The sequence below is a fragment of the Podarcis tiliguerta genome (assembly GCF_965153285.1).
Source record: "Podarcis tiliguerta genome assembly, chromosome: 11".
NCBI classification, from domain to species: domain Eukaryota; kingdom Metazoa; phylum Chordata; class Lepidosauria; order Squamata; family Lacertidae; genus Podarcis; species Podarcis tiliguerta.
The window spans coordinates 18,642,398-18,654,557 of record NC_139544.1 but is presented as its reverse complement, the minus strand read 5'-3'; positions in this window follow the sequence as shown (position 1 = coordinate 18,654,557).

The following is a 12,160-nucleotide window of genomic DNA, read 5'->3' as shown; positions in this document are numbered from 1 at the left end:
ATTTAAAGGTCTTTGATCACACAGACATTGCTTTCAGTCATAACTAGACATGTGACTCATTATTGTGTAACTGTTCATTCACTGTTCGTTGGAACTTCTGTTGATCCTGTTCCATAGACATTCATTTTTATAACTTCTTGGCCGTTCCATACCTGTTTACTGAGGCTTCTGGGAATGCCGTAAAGTAATTGGTTTCATATTCTGTAGCTGGTGTGTCATTTTGCAGTGGATACAAATGCTTCTCCTGTAATATCTTCTTTGCTTATGGTGCTTAACTAATCTTCTTCAAGTATCAAATTGTCCTCAGGTGTATTCTCTGTATCCACACTAGATGTGTGTCTGTGATCTTCAGGCTGAAGCACTTTGTTCTTCTTACACCCAAAGGAGAACCTACCCCAAAAAATTAATGGTTAATTTACTCACACAAGTAATTAACTGCTTTGGTAATAAATAAATGTCCTTCCATTTCCCTTCCTGCTTCCCCTGCCCTGTGAAACTCATAGATGCTTAGCCATGTCTACTCGGAAGTGAGTCCTACTGAGTTCACTAGGACTTACTCCCAGGTAGGTGGGCTTAGAATCACAGCCTTATAAAAGTGAAGGGAGACTTGATATAAGAAAAACCTAGATGCATGGAACAGCAGGCATTGATTCAACGCTGAAATGAATGATCACCTCAAGGGGCTCCTGATGTCTGGAGATATTTGTTGCCAGCACCAGCAGGGATATAAACCTAGGCAGAGACTTGGAGGACTGTTTGACTTGTTAATGTAACATGCAATCTTATGAGTTTAATAGGACTTACTCCTAAATATATTGCAGCAGTTTTGGTCAGGCTATACATTCCTCATGGGGGAACTCCAAGAAGGGAAAATTGTGCTGTGTTAGGATTGTTGTTAGGGACGCAGGTGGCGCTGTGGGTTAAACCACAGAGCCTAGGACTTGCCGATCAAAAGGTCGGCAGTTTGAATCTCCGCGATGGGGTGAGTTCCCATTGCTCGGTCCCTGCTCCTGCCAACTTAGCAGTTCAAAAGCACCTCAAAGTGCAAGTAGATAAATAGGTACCGCCCCTGCGGGAAGGTAAACGGCGTTTCTGTGCGCTGCTCTGGTTTGCCAGAAGCGGCTTGGTCATGCTGGCCACATGACCCGGAAGCTGTACGCCGGCTCCCTCGGCCAATAAAGCAAGATGAGCGCCGCAACCCCAGAGTCGGTCATGACTGGACCTAATGGTCAGGGGTCCCTTTACCTTTACCTATACACTGATAGACCTCTCCCCCATTTTCTTAAATCGGAGTCCTCCCAAATAGGGGGTGTCTTATACATGGGGGCATCTTATAGATGGAAAAATATGATATTTCAGGGGCCATGACGAAATTTCAAGCAGTTGCCTGGTGGGGTGTGGAGGGAGGGGGAAAGGTTTCTGTCTCCCTCCAGCTATCTTCTCTCTGCACTCTACACAGGCACAGGAACTCTGCCAATAGTGAATGCTGATTGACAGGAGACCTCTGCAATACAATGCATGGCACATCACACAAACTCATTTGAATGAGAATTCAGTGTTGAGTTGTAGTGTCCAAGGACAAACAGCTTAAATAAATAAAGGTCTGTGCAAAGCTCCACAAGCCCCATCTCTACCCTTTCTATCTGTCCCAAACAGTCGTAGAAATGCAGCCTGGAAGTTAAAAGAGCAGGAATATAGGAAGAAAGAAAGAAAGAAAGAAAGAAAGAAAGAAAGAAAGAAAGAAAGAAAGAAAGAAAGGAACTCAAAATGGTGGGTACACACAGACACACACACACACACACACACCATGTCCTGGAGCTACAGTGATAAAATAAGAGATATACAAGGCAGAAGACAGATAAGAAACACAACAATGAAGACAGAATAGATTGGCTAATGGTTCCATCAACACCCCACTGAGAAGTTCAAAGGAAAGGTATAGACATTTCAGCAGTACTTCAGTTCAGATGTAAAGAAGAAGGAAGAAAAAAGCCACAAAAGCAAAACAAGCCGACCTACGTAAAGCAGGCAGTTTTTGTGAAAACAGTAATGGAATTTTAGGGGTTTCTTTGTTTTTGTTTTAAGCAAACCAAGGTACAACAAAATCCCATGATCACTTCAGTAAACAGTGACAGGGATGAACTGTGAAAGGTTTTGGTACCAAGTTTAAAAATAGAAAAATTTCAGCATCATGACTAATTATCACCATTCTGCATCAATATACCCATCTTGTCAGCTGTACTATTTTCTTGGCAACACTTTTTAAATGTCTTTCTCCGCCGCCCCTTCATCTTTTACAGGATGTATGCTTCTGGTCTGGGGTGCCAACTTGAATAAGATATCGTGGGGGCCCAGGTAAGTGTCGCCCTGCATAATTGATCACATGATGCAGTGTGCACACACTATTTGAATGGGAATGCCCATCAACATTGTGGGGGCCCGGCCCCCTCAAATATTTTATGTTCCTATGCTTCTGGTGGTTGGTTGGTTGTTGGCGTCCGTCTGCCTTCAGGAGTAACCCCCCCCCCAAAGGAAAAATTCATACCCACTGCCTTGCAGGACATCTTTGGGAGAGAAACGACTAAGGAGTAAGCTCTACGCAAATATGGAGTGGAGTCCCTAAGACTGTTGGATGGTGTCTTGTATGCCTCCTTCTGGCAACTCCTGCAGCCAAGCTGGTGTGCTTCAATACTGCACAGCTTAAGCAAGAGAGTGGTCATTCAGCAATGTGGTACGTATATTACAGTGGTACCTCGGGTTAAGAACTTAATTTGTTCCAGAGGTCTTTTCTTAACCTGAAACTGTTCTTAACCTGAAGCACCACTTTAGCTAATGGGGCCTCCTGCTGCCGCCGCACGATCCACACGATTTCTGTTCTTATCCTGAAGCAAAGTTCTTAACCCAAGGTTCTATTTCTTGGTTAGCGGAGTCTGTAACCTGAAGCATCTGTAACCTGAAGCGTCTGTAACCCAACGTACCACTGTACTTTAAAAAAGATTCTTACTTATCGTGCAGCTGCTCAGCTCCATACTGTTGCAGCTGGAATGGACAGCAGTGTGGCTTCCCTCTCTCCAACTCTGGCATGGTTAAGTTTCTTGCTTTATTGTAATGCTGTCCTGTTTTCTCCTTGTGATAGGAATGCACATTGCTGAAAGAAAGAAAAAACATTCGGGGCACAGATGGCTTGGTTGTCTGGGGAATCCCCATCACCTTGCTTGCTAACTGTTGAGTTGTCTGTTTCAACAGCATTCTCAATACATTTACTTTAGACACTTTGGTGGCAATTCACTTCCAATAAAGTCAATGGGAAATCCCCTGTTGATTCGAATATTTCTGGATTGCACCCATTACATTTACCATTTCATCTCATGCTGAGATTGTTCAATGTCAGCTTAAGTAGTTGTTTGAATTATATGAGGTTCATTTTGTTCGGAATACGAGGACACCTGTCCATAATTCAATCTGATTTTACCCTTGCTTTTCATTCCCAATAATAGAGCACCATTATATGTGAATTGCTCTTTTTTATTATCAGATTCTAGTCTCCCGCAGGGTGTACCTGTTAGTTACACAGGCAAAAAGCACAACAACCCCAGCTTCAAATCATGTTTGAATGCAGACTAGGTTTCTGCCCTCCTGTATTTTGAAAGGTCTTGTTCACCAATCTAAGTTTACCTGTTATTCTAAGCACAATTGGTTGAAAGTAATATCTATTAAGGGATGCGGGTGGCGCTGTGGGTAAAACCTCAGCGCCTAGGGCTTGCCGATCACATGGTCGGCGGTTCAAATCCCCACGGCGGGGTGAGCTCCCATCTTTCAGTCCCAGCTCCTGCCCACCTAGCAGTTCGAAAGCACCCCTAAGTGCAAGTAGATAAATAGGTACCGCTTTATAGCAGGAAGGTAAACGGCGTTTCCGTCTGCTGCGCTGGTGCTGGCTCGCCAGAGCAGCTTCATCACGCTGGCCACGTGACCCGGATGTGTCTCCGGACAGCGCTGGCCCCCGGCCTCTTAAGTGAGATGGGCGCACAACCCTAGAGTCGGACACGACTGGCCTGTACGGGCAGGGTTACCTTTACCTTTACCTAATATCTATTAACTCCAGTAGGATTGACTTTCAAATAACTGATTGCTCCCCTAGAAGGCTGACAAACCCCATAGACCCTAACCATTTGTTATACTGCCTGGGACTGATGGGACCTGGAGTCCAGCAGTGTCTCAAAGGTCAAAAGTTTCCCATCCTTGGTATAAGTAGATTGTCTATTCCTTCCATCTGTTTCATCTCACCATTGCATAACATGACTAGGACTCCAACAGGATCATCACTGGAAAATCCCCCAGAGCATTCAGGAACATATCCATTTCCATCAGCCTCCAAGGATGGCCCATCAAAATGGGTCCAGCACCCTTACAGCGGGAACTGCCATCACCAGCCCAAACATAGCCAGATAATGGTCTGACCATGAGAAGCAAGTGCATTGCACGCTGACAGTGTGTCCTGCCTGGTATGCTAGCCCAATGACCATCTGAGAAAAACTCATGGTTGTCACGGAGGCTATGCAGTTTCGAGCCAGCCTGACAGCAGCCTCCATGTGGATATTGATGTCACCCAGGATTACTGTTTTACGGTCCTCCAACAATACCACAAAGACTACCTCGGTCAGGCTGATCAGAGATGCTGCTGGGCAGCAGGGTGGTTGGTAGACCAACAGCATCCCCAATCTATCTCTGTCAGGGACTGGGCAGAAGAGGAGGACATTGGAGAGGGGGGTGATGTCAGGGGGTTGGGCAGAGGAGAAGGAGTGGTGGAGACCACCTCGCCATCCTGACCCTTCTGGGGAGGAGGAAGAAGAAGACAGTATAGATTTACAACAGTGGTTTGTGGGAGGTCACAGCAGATGAGGGGGAACATTAGGAAATCATGGGAGAGGAGGAGCAGGCAGAGTGGGAGCAGCAGTTGGCTGACACATTGTCACTAGAAAGCATTCCAGACCTACCATCTCCAAGAACCTGGTGATCCTTAAAAGTAGGAGAGCAAAGAGCTCAGAGACAGAGGGCACATGGCAGCACCCATAGAGGAGATGATGATGATGATGAAGTGGGAGAGAAGGGGGGTGGAGATTCACTCAGGACAATGCCATTATCCAAGAGGCTGGGTTCTATGGCGTCTCTCTGTAAAGTCTGAAATAAAAAAGGACTGTAAGAAACTTTCCCCTGTCTTTATAAGTTGCTGGGCAACCAGCCGAGAGCCGCTGGCAACATCCTGACAGTCTCTCTGGCCCAACACCATGTACAGGCCCTCTAAGCCCATCCCACATATATCAGAGATTTACCACACATGCAGACCACACTTATGCATATGGAGGTACACAGAATGCATACCCCACACTCATTACCACCACAGCACTGGGCTGAAAGAAGAATTAAAAACCTCTCCTCTCAACCTAGTGCTACGATGGAGATTTCAAGTGGAAGACTGAAGTATTCAAATGTTGGTGAATTATTGTAGAATACAAGAGATTGATGAAGTTTGATTACTGGAGTTTGATTTACTAGCATGCTGCTTAGCAGATAGATAAATCCCCTTAAATGTACTTTAAGCATGTCCCCATTTTATTCTTTATTAGTAGATGTCTTATTTTCTTGAAAGTGACTAATGTAACATGTCATGTTGCCCATTTATTACATGTCAACCACTACTAATCTCATAGCTTAAAGACAGCAGAAAATTGTTTTGAAATCACTGACAATGGAGAACAGTTTACAATTTCATGCTCAGACTAATTAAATCAAGAGAGAGTCAACACAATAGAATATTTTAGTGCACGTGCTCTTTTATGTTGCTATTAGCTCTTGTGTCTGTCTAAATGTGAACAAGGACCACATATGACTTACTATCAGTACTGATTGGTTTGCTTTCGGTGGGCAAGATGTTCTTGTTTGGTTTGGTTCTGAAAAAGCACTTCAATTTAGCCACTTTAGTTATTCATCCATTTTTCAAGCACTTATATCCTTTTATATTGAGATATCCAAAGTGGCAATACAAGTACACAAGAACATGATTGTGCAAAAATGTCAAATATTCTACTTCCAAAAACCCAGAACATCCAAAAGGTGCCAGAAATACAGATTGTGCATTCGATGAAGTGGACTATAACCTCAGAAAGCTTGTATTACAAAGTATGGTCACATTTAAGGCATTGCAGTACCTTTTGTTACACGTGTTTTAGCACGTGAGAGGGATATGTTTATTAGAAGGTTGAGAAATGACTTATATTGGTATATAAACTGGGAAACTGTGACCCTCCAGTTGTTGTTGGTCTTTGACATTCATTAGCTTCAGCCATTCCTGAATACCGATGTATTTAAAAATGGCAGTGCATTCGTTTGGGTGCTTATAACTGTGTCCTTGCAATTGGGAACCATACCCTTTTCACTTTATCAGTAACAGTGGGATGGAGTATAAAGGTAAAGGGCATTTAATGTCCCTTCCAGCTCCATGATTCTATGATTTCCCCCCCCAGCTCTGATCCAAGTTTCATCTGATCTAAGTTGGGAAATATTTTTTCTTGCCTGACAAGCTTGATCAGAGAGATGCTCGTTTGTCAATCTGACCAGATTCCTCTTCTCAAAAGAAAAGAATTTGTTGAAAGGGAATGTTAATGAATAGCTCTATTGAGATGGTTATCCTTTGGGAACAAGCGTGAATCATGTTTATAGTTAACGGCCAAGGAAAATTCTGTTTCATCATCAGATCGGTTCTTTACTGTATGCCACTGGGAAAAAGAAAACAACCAAGACTAAACATTTGGTGCCATTTCATCAGGTATGAATAAATGAAAGATTTCTAATGGCTTGTCAAAAATAGCCAGTACCAATTCATTTTCATCCCTTCCAACATTTGTTAAAGGGCATAAAGGTGTTTCTTTAATTCCCCCCGAAGTCTGCAGCGATCCCAAAAGAGCTGCAGAGTCTGTTTTATTTTAATCATCATGATGGTGGAGGGAAAACACAAAGTACCGTCTTTTTCTGTCTATAATACACCCCCTATTTTTGGGGACTCCTACTTAAGAAAATGGGGGAGATGTATCCATGTATACGACGCCCCCCAAATATGTTGACATTATTTTAAAGGGAAAAAACCTAGTCTTATACACGGAAAAATATGGTATGTCTTACCCAACTGTAATCTGGCTGATGCTTTGTCAACTGCAAGCAATACTTCAAATGGGATGTATAATGCAGACCTTCTTCCTTGTCCAATAGGCTCTCAGCATTGCAGGCCACTAACACTCTGCAAAATAAAATAGTTACTAGAGTGTTCCACATTTCTATGCTTGTGGTTGTATTTAAAAGGTAGCAACTTTTGCTTAACAACGTTGCAAGCTTATTGACCTTTTAAATTCTGAAAATGATATACTGGGCAATAGATATTGGTCATAATATCGACATGGAAGCATGGTAACCATTGTGGAATATGGATATAAAATTTACAGCATGTTGTGGTCTAAGAGAAAATGATATGAAAATGATATATCAATGGTAAATACCGAGTAAATTGGCAAAAATGTATAAATCTAAAACAAATAAGTGTTGGAAATGTAAAGAGAAAGAAGGTTCTTTTTATCACATGTGGTGGTCTTGTAGGAAGGTTAAAGCTTACTGGGAAATGATATATAATGAATTGAAAATGATGTTTAAAATAACGTTTGTAAAAAAAACAAAAAAACCCAGAAGTTTTTCTTTTGGGAATTATAGGCACAGTACTACAGAAACTGTATAGAAATTTATTCATGTATATGACTACAGCACCGAGAATATTACTTGCCTCAAAATGGAAAGAAGCAGAAGTCCCAGCAAAGGAAGAAAGGATACAAAAACATATGGAATATGCAGAAATGGCAAATGGAAGAATAAGAAATCAAGATAACAAACTTTTTATAAAAGGATGGAAATGGTTTGTTGAATATTTACAGATAAATTGTAAACAGATAAGAACATTGGCAGGATTACTGTAATAACCTGCAGTTTTATAAGAGTATATATTTAAAGTAGATGAATAAATGAACAAATTAAGTTAATTTGGATATGCAGAAGATAGTAAAAATAAATTTAAGGAACGGCAGAAAGAGGGGGACGTCAAGTTTTGAAATGTCAAAATGATTGTACTATCATATTCAACTTTAATGTAAAACTTCAAAGATGATTTGAAAATGATTGTAAAATTAGTGAAATGTATAAACCTGAAAAGCATAAATTTAATTTAAAAATATATCTGAAAATGATAGTTTTAGTACCTTGTACCCTCTCTGCTGAACAAAACATCTCCTTCTGAAAGAGAAGTGACCTATTTAATTTTTTTTAAGCAGCAGTTCATCTGAAAAGCACCTGGGGTCTGCATTCTGATATTCAACGTGGAACAAAGGCTTTCTGAACTGCAGCAAGTGGCTCAGATCCTGTACCTCCTGCATGCCCAAGTTATTACCACAATATTACATTTCTCTGAGTTACACCTGTGTCACAGAAATGATATATGCAGTGCCTATAGAATGTACAACTGTGTTCAAAATTATCACCCTGGTACGTTAATGGAAAGGAGCTCTGACTGATTTCAGTGATGCCAATTCTCATGAGAATTTGGACATCTTCATTGCTGAAACGTTCTATTTGTACATGATTCGTCTGATAGCTACTGCTCTGTCTGCCCTTGGGCAGGGATAGGACCTGGCGCCAGACCAAGAAGCAGAGCATCAGTTATGCCCTTGCATCAGAGTGCAGACCCTTATTCCCCTCTCAGTTGGCTGCTGGGCTTGCAAAGTGGTTCATAGGAGTGGTCCATTAGATAGCATCTATTATTAATTACTCACATGTTCTGAAAGGTAGCAAGCAACCAATTCATTCCTTATTTGTTTTTCTGAGTAGTAAAACATGACTAAGATTAGCAGATTTTCTTTCGTGTATCACATTATTGCTTGCATAAATGAAAATCGCCTGGAATCAGGAACGATTTTAACAATATTATTTTTTGAATGGCATGTTTGAAACATGTAGAATTTAATAAAGCCAAACTTATCATTGTTAAGCCCATTGAGGTCAATGGAGGGGCGTGAAATAATAATTGATATCAATTTTAATAAGTGACATTGAAATTTGCTTTTCCCAGGCAGAGGGCCTTCTCGGTTGTCACGCCTGCCCTGTGGAATGCTCTCCCATCATACGTCAAGGAAATAAATATCTGAATTTTGGAAGACGTTAGAAGGCAGCCCCATATAGGGAAGTTTTTAATGTTTGATGTCATGTTGTGTTTTAATTTGTTGGAAGCAGCCCAGAGTGGCTGGCATAACCCAATCAGGTGGATGGGATATAAGTTGTTGTTGTTGTTGTTGTTGTTGTTGTTATAACTGGACTGTGCCTACTTGTATCTTCTGTGCAAATTACAGCTGCACTAATTAGAAATGTATTAGCTTGTCCCTAGCAATTGTATTTGCTTATTTGATTGCCTTATGAATTTTCAGGTTTATTAACTTCTATTTTAAGACTTCAGTAAATACATTGTCTTTTGATAATGAATCCTTAAAATACAACATATATGTTAGCAACAGTTCTATTAACTATAAGTTATGCCACTTTTAAAATAAATATGCTGTAATTTGTAACTCTTAGCTATAATGGCGAATTGTGACTGAGTGGAAGTGGACATACTTTCCAATTGTTGCCTAAAAATACTTCAAGGGGGATTTTGGTTGTAAGATGTGGAACAAAATGAAGAATCAACAAAACCGAAACATTGTAGTTTCACACCATCCCCATTGTGAGGGGGAAAATAATTACAGTCATTATCTAGTGATATTTCAAGTTGGCTGCTTTTCAGTTCAGTTCAGTATGGAAGTAACTTCATTAACTGTGAAACAATAGGAAAAGTTTTTGTAGAGTGTCGACCTGGGGTCACTAATGGTGCAATGGCACCTTTGAGGACTTCCCTTAGTGCCTATGAAGCCTCTGGGTCCCTCCTCACTGAAGGAATCACAAGGTGGCGAGGTCTGATAATTCCTTGCTCCCATTGAAAGTTACCTAGAGCTAGAAGGGGAAACTGGAAGAGAAACATATCCCATTTCCTCTTTCAGCTCTATGTCCTTTTCCAGACTCAGGTTGGCACCTGAGGAGCTAAACAAAAACTGGAGAGACTGAGGGAGTAAAAGGGCAAGGTGAATGATCTGGAAGTCTTGTGGAGGGGATGGAGAAAGTGACCAAGTGGGATGACACAGAGTCAGATGAGAAAGAGAGAATGGAGTGCGGGAGAAAGATTAAAGAATACGCCATGGGCAGATAAGAACACAAGTAAGATCCAGTAAAACTTGAAATCGTATTGTTGTTGTTGTTTAGTTGTTTAGTCGTGTCCGACTCTTCGTGACCCCATGGACCAGAGCACGCCAGGCACTTCTGTCTTCCACTGCCTCCCGCAGTTTGGTCAAACTCATGCTGGTAGCTTTGAGAACACTGTCCAACCATCTCGTCTTCTGTCGTCCCCCTCTCCTTGTGTCCTCCATCTTTCCCAACATCACGGTCATTTCCAGGGAGTCTTCTCTTCTCATGCGGTGGCCAAAGTATTGGAGCCTCAGCTTCACGATCTGTCACGATATCGGACTTAGAAGGTTTCTTATTTTGACTCCACTCTCCTCTGATACCCGACATAATTTTTAAAAGTAGAATAAACAACCCTGTTTCATTTTTTTTAAAAAAACCACACACCTTAAAATGGTAGAAGTACCATTTTCGCTACTACACTAACAGCTTTGAGCTAAAGGTTTCTGCATGTAAGAGAAAAGATGGGAGTCTTCTGCTGCAGACCATGTAAACCAGTTAATTGCTGGGAACAACCTAGCCTTCCCTCTTCAAATCGGTCAAGCAACTAACTTAAATAGTCAAGCAGTGGGTTCTGCAATTTGGAATGGGATTAAACTAGTCTTTCCCCTGCTACCTCCTCCCCCAGAAGCAGCCACCAAACATCCATCTTCCAGAGCCCACATGCGGAAAGAGGATGCTTAGTTAAGGTTCCTGCAGGGGCGTGTGGTGAGATGAGCTGCTTTGGCAGCCAAGGGTATGTGAGGAACCTCAAGAAAAGCATGGCCCAAGTTCCCACACTTCTGCCTGAGCATGAGTCATATTCAGCACTTGTCTCGATTCTGTTGCCAATGTCTTTGATTTATATGACAAAGTTAGGGGAAGCAGCACTGGGCAGCATATAGAAATTCTTTTGATGAGCATCATAAAGCTCACAAGCACAGCTACATGTCAGTGAAGGAACATACGCCTACTGGCAGGCATTTGATACATTTCTACAAATAACATTCTGGCAGGTGACACATCAGATGTGGGGTTTTTTGCAACACAGAAGCCTGGTGATGGATGCTGAGTAGAAACTGGAAATACTTGACTCCAGAAAATGATGTGATTGTTGCAGGGGGCAGAGCAAGAAACTGCTGGTATTGCGGTTAGGGATTTGCCAGTTTGAATATTGCCTCAAAGACTCCCACAGACTAGGTTAAGATTGCCACCATGCCACCATGACCTATATCTCTCGCCATCCTCCTCAGGGTTGTAATGTAGCAACAACCTGAGAGTCAAGCACTGGGATCCACAGGCTAGCTGTCAATTAGTTCTCTATGGAAGTTTATAACCAAAGAAACAAATGCATGTGTGTTAAACAGGTGTTAAACAGGGTGGTGTTATCGCCCCAACTCTACTTACTATTTTCATTGCCATAATCCTACACTTTGTCGAAGGGAAACTCCCTATGACGGGCGTGTTGGCACTTTTTCCCCACACGCCGTTGGGCCCACTCTCACTTAGATAAATTGCCCCCACCTCACTGAACAACCCTTTACCTGAAAGTCTCTTTCTCTTTCCCCTTAAAATTTTAGACCTTTGTGAGGGGGTAACTAGTAAGTTGGAATCTCAGACCAGTTTTCTTTAAATAAACAGTAAAGATTTATTTAAGGCAAGAATGTAAATAACACAAATGGATTCAACTTAGGTTACATCAGGAATACAGTGCGATGTCAATTAAATTCATCCTCAGTTGTTTTTGAGTTAAAGGTGTGGTTCCATCATACGATGATACTTTCTTTCAGTTATCCACCCCCTTTAACAATCCGGCTCCTGA